Source organism: Harpia harpyja, chromosome 2 (genome assembly GCF_026419915.1).
Source record: "Harpia harpyja isolate bHarHar1 chromosome 2, bHarHar1 primary haplotype, whole genome shotgun sequence".
NCBI lineage: Eukaryota > Metazoa > Chordata > Aves > Accipitriformes > Accipitridae > Harpia > Harpia harpyja.
This window is the reverse complement of record NC_068941.1, coordinates 10,658,061-10,673,281: the sequence shown is the minus strand read 5'-3', so window position 1 is coordinate 10,673,281 and position 15,221 is coordinate 10,658,061. Positions and strand designations below refer to the sequence as shown.

The following is a 15,221-nucleotide window of genomic DNA, read 5'->3' as shown; positions in this document are numbered from 1 at the left end:
CCCCCCAATCTTCTCCTACCACCAACCCTCCCCCCCTGCCAAAACCACTTGCTGCTAGGAAATTGAATCAAAAGTTACCAAAGATACATCCTCATTTGAAAGCAGTAAAATTTGATCCTGGGAACAAATGGGGGTTTTGTTTGTTTGGGTTTTTTAAAAGCATGTAAGAACCTAAGAGTAAAACTAGGAATAGTTTTGTCTTCATGTCCTAAAACTTTTCCAAGCTTTTATTTTCTTGTCCTGTAAAAGAATGCAAAATTGAATTATCAAATGTTTTTTCATGAAATAGTAATGTAAACAGAAATGAGAGTGACTTCAAGTGCTTCAATTCAATTTCTCAGCAATTATCTTTATAGTACTTGAAGGGCCTGAAAATTTTATAAAATGCATCAAAGTTCAGAGGTAAATGTAATCAACAGCTTTTGCACCTCTGTCACAATGCATTTATGTACTAATAGTAAAGTTCAATTTTACAGGAAGAAAATTTTCTTAGACTTGGTATAAGAATGAGGAATTAACTGCTACAGACACTAGCAAATATCTACATAGGTTGTTTCCTTCCATCCTACCTACTAAACTTTTTGGCGTCTCTCTCCTTCTGTCTGTCTCATAAAAGCACACCAAAAATTCCTATACACAATGGTGACATGAAGAACTTGAATAGAGTATGTGGAACCTGGCTGGAGTAAAACGTTTATGAAAGTGTTGAATAGGTCACATTAAAAGCAAATAACATTTATCAGTAGAAAATAATCACTTAAGACTGATGGACATATTCAAGAAATGCAAATAATTAAAGCTTTGCTCTTAAAATGTTAATATGATTTTCTTCATCGTCCATCCCTATAACATGAAATGTAGCTTCTGTTGGCTCTCACTGAAAATTTGGATATTGGAGGATGTTATATACTACCATTTTAAGTACAAAGAAGTTGCAGGGGTGAGTGGTGGGGGAGAAGCACTTATTCAGTACAAGAATACATTTGAAACTCTGATATCTTTCCTGGATTCTATCTTAATTTAATGCATAATGAGAGGAATAGAAGGCTATCATTTCATTTCAGTAGACAAGCGATCAGACCCTAGATACTGTTGCTGTAGTGAACTTCATACTGAATTTCAATGGAGGAAACTTTCACAGGCCGATGTTAGATATTGTTCTGAAAATTGGTTGGGGACAAGTTACTCACACAGCAATGTGGTAACATTTTCCCCATGGAAGGAAAAAACCCATATTATCACCTAAATTACGAACTTGGTATCTCCAGCAGCATAAGGCACAAGCAATCCAAGGTAACTCTTCCATCTTGGTCTCCTCTGTGCTAGTGTTATCAGGATTTCTAGATGGTTCTTTTTTCTTTATCTTTAAATGAAGTAGGTACAAGATGCAGCGTTAAGTCTTATACTTGGGACTTGATCTTGTAAAAAGCTGAAAGTCCTGAATGAAAGTAGAGCCAAAGAGTTCAGAATGCATTCTTGTTGAAAACTTTTACATAGGAGACTTTTAATATCTCAAATAATTGTTTTTCTTGTCATTGTTCTGCAAGTCACTGTTTTAAAATTATGAAGGATGTTAAATAGAATTATGCAATTTTTTTTCAAGACTTTTGATAAGGTGGTTTTCTTTACAGAAATTATTGGCTTGAACTCGGCCAAGTATGTTAGGTTTATGAGACATGGTACTGACTCCAGTGGGGAGGGTCGGACGGTGTCGTGGTTTAACCCCAGCCAGCAACTAAACACCATGCAGCTGCTCACTCAGTCCCCCCCCACCCAGTGGGATGGGGAGAAAATCGGGAAAAGAAGCAAAACCCGTGGGTTGAGATAAGAACGGTTTAATAGAACAGAAAAGAAGAAACTAATAATGATAATGATAACACTAATAAAATGACAACAGCAATAATGAAAGGATTGGAATGTACAAATGATGCGCAGTGCAATTGCTCACCACCCGCCGACCGACACCCAGCCAGTCCCCCGAGCGGCGATTCCCCGCCCCCACTTCCCCATTCCTATACTAGATGGGACGTCACATGGTATGGAATACTCCGTTGGCCAGTTTGGGTCAGGTGCCCTGGCTGTGTCCTGTGCCAACTTCTTGTGCCCCTCCAGCTTTCTCACTGGTTGGGCATGAGAAGCTGAAAAATCCTTGACTTTAGTCTAAACACTACTGAGCAACAACTGAAAACATCAGTGTGTTATCAACATTCTTCGCATACTGAACTCAAAACATAGCACTGTACCAGCTACTAGGAAGACAGTTAACTCTATCCCAGCTGAAACCAGGACAGACAGGAACCCTTATGAACAAGCCCTATAGATAGAAAGGCAAGTTTCTTACCTCTGTGATGTTGCATATCCTGTATTCATCGTCTTGTGTGTTTTTTCATTCTTTCATGAAAACTCAATAAGCAACATCTAAATAAAGAAAACTACGCTTCCAGTGTAGGTGTTGAAGTGTAGGATAACGTTCCTCCTTTTTGACTGCTGATTGCTTTCATGCAAGTGTTGGTAAACACTATCTAGAGGATAAAATTGCATCCCTGGACCACCTATGAGATATATCTTTGAGTCCTAAATAAGTCCAGGGTGTTTTTGGAGATACGTTCTGTGTGGTGATCAGGCAGTATTGATACTTTCACACACTGTTAAGCTTTCTGCTGGGAAAGGAAAACTTAAGACTACAGTTTGGGCTCCACAGTATGCCCAGGATTTTAACATGAAAAACAGCAGCTGTTTTTTCCTATAATGACTTCCCAGTTGGCAGATTTTCTGCTCAGAGGGCCTACCACCTGGGCTTATGCCAACAGAATTAGGAACAGTTGGATTTAGTCTGTGATTAACAGAATAAATTCCCCTTCCTACAGATAAAAAGTCTAGATTTTCTCAGAAGAGATATGTCACAGGAAAGTGATGGCAAAGCCAGGTTCTTGCACATGGGTGCACTGAGGAGGTGACTCTTTCAGAGGAGGAGTCCACCCTGCTGACTGCAGATGGTGTGCAGAGCCCTCAGCACCAGTATCCCCCAGGGCTGCTCTCAGCTGCCTGAGCAGTAACTCTCCTCAGCTCCGGGCTCCTTCCCCAGTTCCTGCTGCTCTGGGCTCTCATGCCCATAAGTGTAGTCTCTAAAAACATAACTGACCTAGATGTTTCCTTCACTCTTGTTGAGATGCATCTGCAGTACGTTCCTCAGAAAAACTTCGGATATATGTTCTGTACGACAATAGCATTGCGTTGTCCGTAAAAAAAAATCATGTCTTACGCTTCTTAGGGTAAATCAAAATTAGCCTCACATTTTGCTGTAACAGACTTTGCTGTTCTGGCGATCACTACTCATATTCAGCAACCATTTCTTTCCTGCACAAAATAAAACCATAGTTGCAAAAATCAGAAAACATGAGTACACTTAGGTAGTTTTCACTGATTTGGTTCATGATGAGGATTGCCTGGATGCTTCCACTTCATCTGAAGGACGAGAGCAAGTGTCCATTAGAGTTCCTGGACAGAGTCCATTCTCTGCAGGCAATATCTCATTTCTCTTTGAAAGAAGGGGAGGAAATGGCCGCATGTTACGATCACCTAGCTATTTCAAATGTTCACTGTGCATATCTGATTGGGATCTGTATTGTCTGTAGGTTTGTTCCGATCTCATTTGTTTCCTTTGGTTACTGTACTCACAAATTGCCTTGTTTCAGGGATGCAAGATACATTCAGAGGAGAGAAATCTACTTCTCCAGAAAATGATCTAGATCAGGAACCAGGTGCAGGCTGTTAGAGAGCCTGGAAAACAGTGATTTCTTTCCCCTAAGTACATGGGAAGCTTGGAAAGATGCACCACCTTACACAGATTAGGTACTTTTATGCAAGCAGTGAGATTACTGCTGCTTCTTTTCCTCTTCTGTGTGCCTCTCTACATAGGCCATAGACTTTAAAATTTAGGGAGAGTTGACTCATACGCTTCAGTTGTAGGCCTTACTTCTATTTTTTATGAAAGATTAAGGGCAAACCTCTAGCATAAATGTCTGTTTTCTTGCCTGCCTTGGCTTAGCTGTAGCTATTCGTAAATATATGCTTGTTACTAGTGCTACAGTACTGTCTGTCTCATGCCCATGACAAAATTGACCTGGGCTGTAAATCAACAGTGCTGTGAAATATAAGAGTGCCGAACTCCTGTGAAAATCTCATCCATGTTATGTTCTACATTACATCCATGCAGACAGCTGCTACAGTTGTCATCTGAAACTGTTCCCAAGGTTTATGTTAGGTGTTACCTTTCCCACCCCATTAAAAAAACCCCCAAACAACCAAACACCAAAAAAACCCCCCAAACCCACAACACATATTCACAGCTTCCCTTTGGTGACAGATTCTGGGTTTTGGGCCATTGTCAGTCACAAGAAAACATTTCTCTAGCTACTACAAGCACTAATGCTCATTAAAGACCTGAGCCAACTCCCATGGAAGCCATTGGGATTCTTTCAAATAACTTCCTTGTGGTTCAAATCAGGCCCTGAAACACCTATATTACTCAAAATCACTGTTGTTGCCAGTGAGGACCTTCTGTTGTTTCTATATGAAGTATTTATAAGAAAATATTGAACTGTATTTCACAGTGACTCAGTAAATAACTCATGTCACGCTCAGTGCTTTTGGGCAGTAATTAAAGATTTAAGGCATTCAACAAAAATGTCATTGCTTAATTAAAACCAATAAAAATCTTTCCACATTAAAATATTTGCCTGTTGCCACTCAGACTTTGTTCTAGGTGTACTATAGGATTTTTCTAGCTAATCTTACTTAAAGCAAGCAGTAAGCTATTTTTCCCTGGATGAAAGCTTTAAAAAAATCATATTGGCTTAATCTTCAGACTGTTAAGAATTTTAATATGTATTTATTCTTCAAACATGTGGTCCTATATGCATTATTTAATTTCATTAGAGATAATGGGCAAATTGATACTCACTATACTTTCATACCGCTTGTGTTTCTTTGTTGGAATTGTGGAGCTATAATCTGGTTATTATCAGACAGAGCATTATAGACTGCGTTGGCCTCCACGACTGGCTCTTGGGTCCCTCTCCAGCCATTCCTTGGTCTATAAAACACATGCATACTCTTAGTACCTCCAAATAAGCAAAAACTGAACGCCCTCCTCCCTTGCCCCCCCCAATACCATTGGTTTGATGAATAACACTGGTTGTTTAGTTGTCCTTGCAGAAGACTCAGTTTCATCACATGCTGAGCAACCACATACCCAGTGAAGCAAAAGAGACAGAACGCCACGAAGGAAGGAGAAACCTGGAATCCACACGTATTGTCCCGGTGAGAAACATGAAGTAGGACCCTGTCATGATGCAAGTTCAAAGGAACTAGCTGGTGTCTTCCAGACCCTCAGATGATGTATTCTGGGGGCTTGGAAAAGAGAAAGATTTGGAAGCCTCGTCTAGATAACTTAATGGAAAAAAGGTCACATTAACCTTAATTTATAAGCTCGAAAGTCTATCCCTTTGCTTTCCAATTCCTGGTTTTGAAGCTGTGGACACAAAATTAGAATGACAAATTGTGTTTAAAAACACCTTCTCAGGTAAGTATTTGTATATCTTTTTTCCTGGATGAACAGTATTTAGGCCTATTCTAGGTAAGAAGCAGCAAGGGAAAATAACAATTTTACAAAATAAAACTTTGTAAAATCACCTCAGTGAACCAATGTATTTTCACAGAACAGATGGTTCATAATGTAGTTTTTTCACCAATATGATTACATCATAAAATATTCCTCTAGCACAGATATTTGAGCTAGTTCTGTTTGGGCAAGCTCCAGCACTGGCATTAGTATAACTATTCCAGTAAAATACTTAGTTCAACTCTGCTGAATCCAAGTCAAAGACTTTTTCGATGTTTAAATATCCTGTCATCGATTTCTTTTTCTCCATTACTTTTATTTTCACATTCAAAGAAGTTTAAGTAATTAGTAGGTTGGGCTTTTTCTTTTACATAACTGTGATGGCAAATTCAATCATATCGTGAATTTTCAGGTGTTATGTAGTCTATATTTTAATTTCAGCTAATAAAAGATGAAAGGATTATTAGTACCAAATATTTTGGCTGACCCTAGAATACTGTATTTCATTTTCCACTTTAAATGGTGGTATGTACATTTTCATTAATTTCTGTCTTTGCTTCTTAGCATCGTAATTTCCTCATAGGCTTCACGTGTTTGATATCTTTAAGAAGCCTTTGATCTGTCTTGCACCTTAAAAATATTTAATCTTTTTTGATTTGATGTAATCATTTTTGGTGGGTTCTTTTGATGTCTCCATTGTATTTATTGCTTTTTATATCTCTTTATTTTTACTTTCAAAGACCCCTCTTTGTTCAGAGACAGACATTACTTTCCCAATGTTATTTTCCTGGCATGTTCGTCTATAAGAAATTTGCATCCTTTACTTTTAATTTGAGGGGCTTTTAGACTATGCCAGTTCTTAATACTTACCTTCATTCTATGACATCCATAACTGCTAAACATACTGAAAATGTGGCCTCTTGTATTTGGTGGCTGTACTACTGCTGCTTCTCAAGATAACTCCTACGTTAATACAGGTTAAATAAAGACTAGCCTCCTCTTAGAATAGTAGAGCAAGAACTGCTTGAAATGTTAATAAAATGCCTCTCTGCTTTTTTGTACCATGCTATTGACTGGTTGATATATAGGTAGTTGAAGTCTTTTATGTTTTGCCAATTTTTGCTGCCTCTTAAAAGCTAACTCAGAACTATGCAGTGTGCTTCAGTTTTAAGAATCTGAGCAAAAATGCAGTGCAGAGTACTGATGGCAGCAAGCTGGCTATCCAACTTGTCTGCATACTGCAAACTGCATACTCAGACCACAAATTCAGTGGCATGGTACTTTTCTATCAGAATTTTAATTACAGATGGTGGTACATAACCTTTCAGGAACAGTGTGATTCCCTGATTCACCTAGTCTTCCGTAGCTTATAACATTTCTGATAGTTGCCAGAGACTGTCTCTAGGAACTGAAGTAAAGGGTGATTTTTTTATTTGTTTTTTTTTGTTGTTTGGTTTGTTGGTTGGGTGGGGTGGTTGCCATTTTCATAGTACATCAAAAGTGTCATCCAGTCTAAAACCAGATACCGTGGATAGTTCCAACAGAGAGCCCAGAAGTTGTCTATACCTTAAAGTTCATTGCAGAGCAGTCTGTGGTCATTTAAATGCAGGCCTTACTCTAATGTAGTGGTATATAGTATCATTACTCTTATTAGATATATAGATGACATTCCCCTATGACACTGGGATTTATCTAGAAGAAAGGAATCCCCAGCTGATTTATTCATATAGCATTAATGACTGATCTTATGAGCAGCTCAAAAGAGATTTAGGACAACACAGGATCTATACTCATTCACAGTTCATAATACACCAGAACCATTTTCATTCTCACTGAAAGTCCTCTAACAGAGGCAACCACATCAATTCTTAGGACTTGATTATTAAGCGTCTCTCTATAGTTGGTCTGAGCTCCTGGAATCAAGTGGCTGGATGAGAATTTCAGGTTTCACAGTAAGGAAATTGTAGGTTTTTATCCCTCATGATTGTCAACAACAGCTAGAAAATAAACCACCCTAAGCTCATAAATGGAAAGTAAAATAAGACCTAACATGAATTAATAATTTTAAATGTGTACATTTTCAAGACAATTGCACTTTTAGGCGTCACTGAAGAAATTATTTATGGCAATAAAATCTGCCAGGATGCAAAAAAAAAAAAAAGGACTTTAACCTCACCTTCTGAAGTGGTCCTGCAAGGTCAATGCATATTCCCCATGTTCTGCACTGCAGAAGTTCACCTTCTAGTACCTGTCATCCATAATTCCCCAATGGTCCACGACACAACACAGACACATTTCTTTCCCAAAGCAAAGCCAGAATTTGCAGAAGCGTGGTCACACTCAGATTTTATCCCCCAAGAAAGAGAAAAGACAATTATTTTGTGGTGTTTTTTGTAAGAATGAGTAAATTAAAAATAAATAAATAAAAATTGAGTGGTATTTTGAGTAAACTATTTGTGTACCTTTCAGGATGGCAGATTCACATAACCCCTCCCCCATATCTTGGAGAATATTAGTTTTATCACAAAGGAAATAATAAAAATGACATTAGAACTCTGTACCTTGCTAAAAGTAAGTGAAGTTGGTACAAATGCTTTAACAATACCTGTACGGGCCTTCTTTCCATATAAAAAGAATCTTCGCATTATATATGTCAGCCAGCCAACCCTCATTTATAATTCAAGGTCTTTATTGCCATTTTAAAGGCAAGATCTGTGAAATAAAGAATATGGTTGAAGTTGAGCCAAACTTTCACAACAGTGGGTAAAAGAGAAGGTTTCAAGGTTTAATTCTTTGTATGACTGTATCTCAGCATTATCTTCTTAAGTAATATTGAGAAAGGTTAACTACCATATTAGTGCTGATTTTTAGAAAAACGTCGTTTTGGGGAAGCTGAATAGAGGGGACTAACATCAAGATGAAATTACCAACAAAGAAATCGTTCTTTCACTGAAGTAAGCCCCACAGACATTGTAATGTAATTTCTTGTTAATGAATGCATTAATAGAACTTTATCACATAAGAACCCTCTGAATTTTAAACTATCATAGATCTTTGTTAAAACTGTGTATGACAAAAACATTTTATATCAATTATATATTTCATTTGCACAGTTGGATGAAATAATGATAGATTCTGAGTCTATTTCCCAGTAACTCAGGAACAGTAATTAAAGTAATTAAAATTCTTTCCACAGCATAAAAATTTGACAATGCAATGTCATTTGCAGACCCATCAGGAGGACCTCACTGATGGGCTGGGGGTTTTACATGTACATGGCTGCTAAGATCCAAGGTTTGAGGAAGCAAGAATTTTTACAACGAGTTTCTGAACCACAGAATATTCTTTCCCTCCCTTCTTGCTCATGTACCCAAGAGTTTAGTGTGGAAGATGAACTAAAGGGGTTTCTATTAGTCGTCCTCCATTGCTCTTACGCAAAGAGCTACCCAGGCTCACACTGCAAGGCAGCCCCTAGCCCCATGCAATAATTTCAGCGTTAGCAAGAGGCTTACCGTCTACAGACCTGAAGGTTATGCAGGTTACTTACCAGGAGCCCAAGGGCCACATCCAATTTGCATATAAACTATAGACATTTATTATAAGTGCATATAACCATATTTGGTATGCAGATGGAACATAATGTATAGCGGTTCAAGTTCATTAGCAACACCAGCCAGCAGTTCTGCTGTTTTGTCCCCATCCTTCACTTACAGGAAGATGGCAGCTGGAGCCCACATTATATGACTCAGCAGGTCTCATCTGGCCCTTGGGCTGCACATTACATGCCCCCGCTCTACTGTTTGATGTGCTGAACAATCTCCGATTTCCAACTGGGGATGTAAACTGATAATGAGATTGCTTTAATGCTCTAAATCTCAGTGGCATTATCACAAAGGCCATTTTCTGGCTTTTGCAGTTGTCTGAAAGGGAAAGGGAGATAAACAGTAGAGGTGAAAACAGAATTGTTGTATAAGTTACAAGAGAAACACGAGCTGCTGATTCAGGAGAAAGTGTAAACAGGTTGCAGTCAAGTAGCAATTTTGTTTTCTTCTGATACATGTCACAACGAGTATTTATTTAAAATGCTGTTCAGGTGGACAGGCTCGAAGGAAGTTGCATCATATTTCCACCAGAGTCGTGGGAACAGCAGATAAACGCTGCAAATGCCTTACAAACATTAAAATAGCATAGTACACCATGCAATCATTTTGTGTACAACCACAGTATGCCAGGAGATCTGCTTTACATCAGCAACAAAACCAATGATCTGTTAAATGCAACATTAAACAATCTACTATCACTTCTGTTTCCAGGTGTTATGACAGTCCATAATTACTTCTCTAATTCTCACTTAACATTTGGGCTATAGCATAGATTCTAGTTGTCAGGCATCATGTAATTCTATTTTAAAATTTGCTAAAGAAGTATAGTCTTGAGAAACCATAGACAGCAGGGGCCAAATTTTAATAAGTATCTCTGTTAATGTCACTTCAGCAACATGATTCCCACTATTTTAATCACAGGGGGTCTTTAACATGCCTTCAGGGACACACAGTTAAAGCCAAGAAAAATGTCACAATTATTAACTGACTACAAAGAAAGAAAAGTAAGGAAGTTGTTTAAGCATTGCTAGAAAATTACTCTCTTAATTAGAGCACTAGAACATCGCTATACTTCTCTCTTCAGTAGCGAGTGGTAATGATGTATATATTTATACTAGGGTAAACATACAAGACATTGACCTTTACTAAAATTAGCTGGTAATGATTCTCTTGCAACATCCCTGAACTCATGAGACTCGTTTGTGCTGTCCAGTGAGGCTGGCCCCACCGCATGTCCCCTCTGTCCGCTTCCCCCTGCCCTGTCCCACATCACACCTATGACACGTGGGGGGCACATCTCAGACCCCTTCCTTAAGCTATGTGCGCCCCTATCCAGTGACATCCAGCAACGCACTGGCAGAGCACTGAGCTGCTCTGCACTCAGGGGTGTGTCGGATGAAGGCAGGCAGGCAGGACGATACACAGCTGTACTAAATGAACATGCTGGGAGGTCTCCAAGTGGGTTCAATGGGGGAGTTAAAAGGTACATGCCACAAACCCCAAACTCTTTCTGTGTGTTTTCAGCTCAGTTGGGGCCTTATGCAATGACTGAGAAAAAAATTAGGAAAAGGAAACTCAAGTCTTAAATCTCTCCTGTCCCAACAGCCAGGATGTCCAGCTGTGCAACCCTCAACTTCTTTTACCGTGAGAATGGCTCTTTGGCCTTTTGCCTGCCAGGACAGCGCAGAGCTGCAGTAGCAGAGCTGCAGTAGCAGGGCACAGATTGCAGAGAACCACACATTCCTAGACACCACCATTAGATCCTTATGTTCTACATTTTTTTCAACAGTCCTTGAATGATACTGTGAGGAGGGAGAAAAAAACCCCAACAGTACCATACTGAGAAAATGCCTCTCAAACACTTCCACAACATACCAAGTGTCAGAACACCAGAATGGTGGAGGTGTATGGTATTATACTGACTACCGCGTGCTGCAAGTGAAGTCCGCTATGTCAAGTATTAGAGGACAAAAAAGTGTACACAGCTGAGAGAAAATACAGATTGATCAGCGATAGCCACTTACTTCCATGCATTGTCCTTATCTAATCCTTGTGCCAGACCTTAACTGCTGTTAACTTCAAGACATCCTTCTGGCCTCTGATAAAGCCTCTGTCTTCTCTTTTGACACCCCTATGGTTTCTACAGGTGCCTCAATGCTTGTCCTTATCTTTTCCACATATTCTGTCCTGAGCTGGTTACCATCTCTGGCTTTATTAGTGCCAGATATATCCAGCTGAGCTTGACCACCTAATTACAAACATGTGTAACTCTTTTTGTCAGGCTTTGACTGGCACTAACAAGGGTAATCTTCAGTTTCCAGAAGCCACTGATAAAGACTGTAATGAGCCACCAACCAAAAATCCAGGAAAATAAAATTAAACTGCTTGTGAGCTTAGTGGGTGCAGCTACATCACTAATTTAGTTTGATGAAGGGGTTCTTTCAAGCGAGAGGTTGTCTTGCATCCATACTTGGTGTTCCATGATACTCTCTCAAGCACAACACTGCTCACACCAAGCCTTTTCCCTCCTGGTGCAAACAAGACATGTAGGGCAGCCAGCTCTCTAAGCATGCCCAGTGAATCTCAGAAAGGAAACTAGTGTGAAACTCAAGCTGATAAAACACAGTGTGGACACAGGTTTAGGGACATCACTGACGAAATCAAATCTAACCCCACACCAGTTAGTAAAGTAGACACACTGAGTGAACTCCACTTCTCCCTACTCCTCAAGGAATGAATGAAATGACTTGACAAAACTGTATTGAAGGGGGAGAATAAAGTAGAAATAGGAAGATAAACAGAGTAATATAATCTTTCTCATTTTTTTTAATAGTAGTTCTATAAAGAACAAAACTAACAGTCATGTCGCAAAATGGGGAACAGTATGTAGCTCAGTGAGAAGAAATACAGCCACCTGAGCAAAACAACTAAATCTGCCTCAGATTGAGTGGCTACCCTAATCCAATGCAAAAGCTTGCAGCCCTTTGGGGAGGAAACACTGAAAAATGGAGCTCTCTGAGCACCCATACAATTTGATTTTCACTGATCTCTGAATGGTGTCTAAACCTAATATTTATTACTTTACTCTAGGAATTGAATTTGATCTCTGTTACTAGCAATCAAATCAACCCATTATTCTCTACACAAACTATAATAATATTTTAAAGTCTTTCTGCTGTTTTCTTGGTGAAGCAACCGTTAAGAGCACTTGCTGCCTTCCAACCTCCTCTTGTAATATCAACCTGCAAATTGTGGTTATCAAATCATAGGGCTCTATTGCCTATCCAACTAGATAGCAAGGCTATCCAGTATCAGGCCCATCACCTGCTTCAGTGAGCCACTTCTTGCATCATTAGCTACTCCATTAGTCATTCCAGTCTTTCCCATCTGTAGCAGGGCTAAAGACAGAGTCCATATCGCCTGAGGAAATTTCTTAAACTTTTCAAATCTAGGATTTTGACACCCAAAGGCTGCAAAACCTTGCACTGGAGGAGAAGAGGGGTCATTGCTTAGCCCCAGGCATACTTATTTTACCTAAGCTTATGCCTTATTAATAATATGACGCCCTCTGTTTTATAATACCATTGTTGTTTTGTTTGTTACAGAAATGCCCCAAATATGATCAAACTTAAAATGAAAACTGAACACACTTTGGGCTTGCCCACTGGCCCTTTTTATACAGTATACTCCTCCCCTCTGAGCTGCTGTCAGTCTGGAGCACTCCGGGAGGAGCCACTCGTTCCTTTTCAGCTTCCTATTGCACCTAGGAGTGCCACCATATGCAGAATGGCATTTATGTGGAAGGCAATGCCAAGGTTCAGAAAGCTAAAGAGACCTCAAGGGGGAACTCACTGTGTAAACCTGCAGTTTGGAAAATTTCCTGGGAGACTTGATCTGTGGATTAGAGCCTTCAAACATAAGTCTGTAGATTCCCAAGAGTATTTGCTAATCTCTGGGCACATTATTAAAGCTAATCCTTCTTTTGGTCTCTGCCGAAATGAAAAGTGAATGCACATTAAATTCTTTCAAAAAATGGATGAGAGTTTCCAGGTCTATGAGATCCAGGCTTTGGATCCCAGCTGGATGGAGTCACCTTCCAGCAGCGCAAAGGGTAGACGGAAGAAGGGTGGGTTTTGAGCTGTATCAGAGCACTTACTGCTGCTATTGGCTGGCTGTAGGCGTGTGTCTGCTCAGCTGATTCTGAACTGATATTCTGAGCATTCTCTCTCTAACATGTCTCGATATCACATTAAAGGCACTGGATCCCAGAGCAGGATCTATAAGATACTGTAGTGTTTATCTGTGAGTAGCCTAGGTCCTTCTTCAGCCTGGCTCTTTGCTTATCACAAGTGCTGTCCATTTTGAGATACTTGTCTGTTGCTTGTCTTTGGGCCAAACTCTTCCAAATCTTAAATTCAGTAATTTGGCCTTTATTTTCAACACACAAATAAAGACTTCTATGAAATTTTATGTGATTATACCAATCATGATTTCGAAAGCCTCTCATATATGAAGATAAACTAGAAAATCAGAGGAAAATTAAATCCACAACTGGTATCTTTGTGTAATTACATAAGGGATTTTATAGCAACACAATCATTTTTCATATCTTATGCTCTGTCTTGTGTCAGAAAGTGAAAAAATTTTCATTATCTGGGACACCTCTTTCGGTAACAAAAGCAACAGGTGTTAAATTTTCTGAATTTTGTAAATATGAAAACAGTTGTGATTACCTCTAAATTTCAGTAAAACTTTTTAAGTTTTACTTAAGTAACTTTAAGTTTTAACTTAACATTATAATGAAAGTATCACCATAACAAGAAAATATAATAAACACTTAATTATTTATGTCTCAATCGCTACAGAAATTTCTTGCCTACAGGAATTTAGAAAAACATATATAGTGGGAGTAATCTCTGAAATCATTAGTCAGTTATCTGCCACTACTTTTCATCAGCCATGCTTTGAATCTTTCAGGCAATAATGTATATCCTTTGGAAGACCGTCCTAGGCCAGACAGATCTTGCAAAGCAAGGATTCAGGAGAAAGAAAGGTATAGATCTGAACATATGAATCAGTGAAATTAAATAAAGTAACAAGGAATATTACCTTAGGAGCATGTAGAGAAGCAATGGAGTCCATGTGAATTTCCCTGCAAGGAAGGGCTCAGATAATTACACTGATTTAGAAGTTACAGTAATGTATTGTAAATTCATACAAGAGAATGAACTTTATGCAGCTCCTGAAGGAGAGTTACTATTGCTGAATAAAGTACAAGAGAAGAGGAATTTCTGAATGATCTATTTCATTTCGTGAAAGGACAAGTTTTGCTCCTGGCCTCTGTAAGCACTGGTTACCTGCACAATGTGGATCCATGCTTCTTCATTGCTTAAACAGGTACGATATGTTGGGCAACATGCTTCCGTCAGTCAGTTATGCTTAGTTTTGCAGAATCTTACTATGCACTCCTACTTTGGATGGACTGTTGGGCAGATTCAGTAATGTTAATCTGCTTATTCCTTATGAACTGTATACAATTATTGCACTGTTTGTGATCCAAAATACTGGCATGCCATTCTCTTACTCTAGTCAGTCAGCATGATCTCAGGTAAGTAAATCAAATGCTCTCAGAAAAGATTTTATAAGGAATTAATTCCCATTTTGATTGTTGCCTTCTGAGAAGGGTGTTACCAGCCAGAACACAGTTAAGAGAGTGAACTCAATAAGAGTTTTGGGCCACTAGCATTATACATGATGTGAGGATGTATTGACTCAATCCTTGGCCAAACTCAACAAATCCTCTAATTTACTTGTGGTTGGGGTTTTTTGGGGGGGTGGGGGGTTGGTTTGGTTTTTGGTTTGGTTTTTTTTTGTCCTTAATCTCACAGCTGATGAGTTAGCTATGAGCCAGGAGGCTTGGGAGAGGTGGAGTATTTTTGGTCCATTTGGCACCGAGTGAGAAAAAGAAGGACAATGACCCGGCTTTTATTTGAATT

The 15,221-nt window shown here is 39.1% G+C and overlaps 1 long non-coding RNA gene across 1 annotated transcript; it reads right to left on the bottom strand.

Moving 5' to 3' along the window:
• Window positions 1–5,183: 5,183 nt before the first annotated feature.
• LOC128154541 (uncharacterized) lies at window positions 5,184–9,530 on the bottom strand. Its single transcript, XR_008239371.1, has 3 exons — window positions 9,335–9,530; window positions 7,800–8,335; window positions 5,184–5,412 (listed from the first exon to the last, which is right to left on the bottom strand). It is a non-coding gene; the product is annotated as an uncharacterized LOC128154541 (long non-coding RNA).
• Between the last annotated feature and the right edge of the window lie 5,691 nt (window positions 9,531–15,221).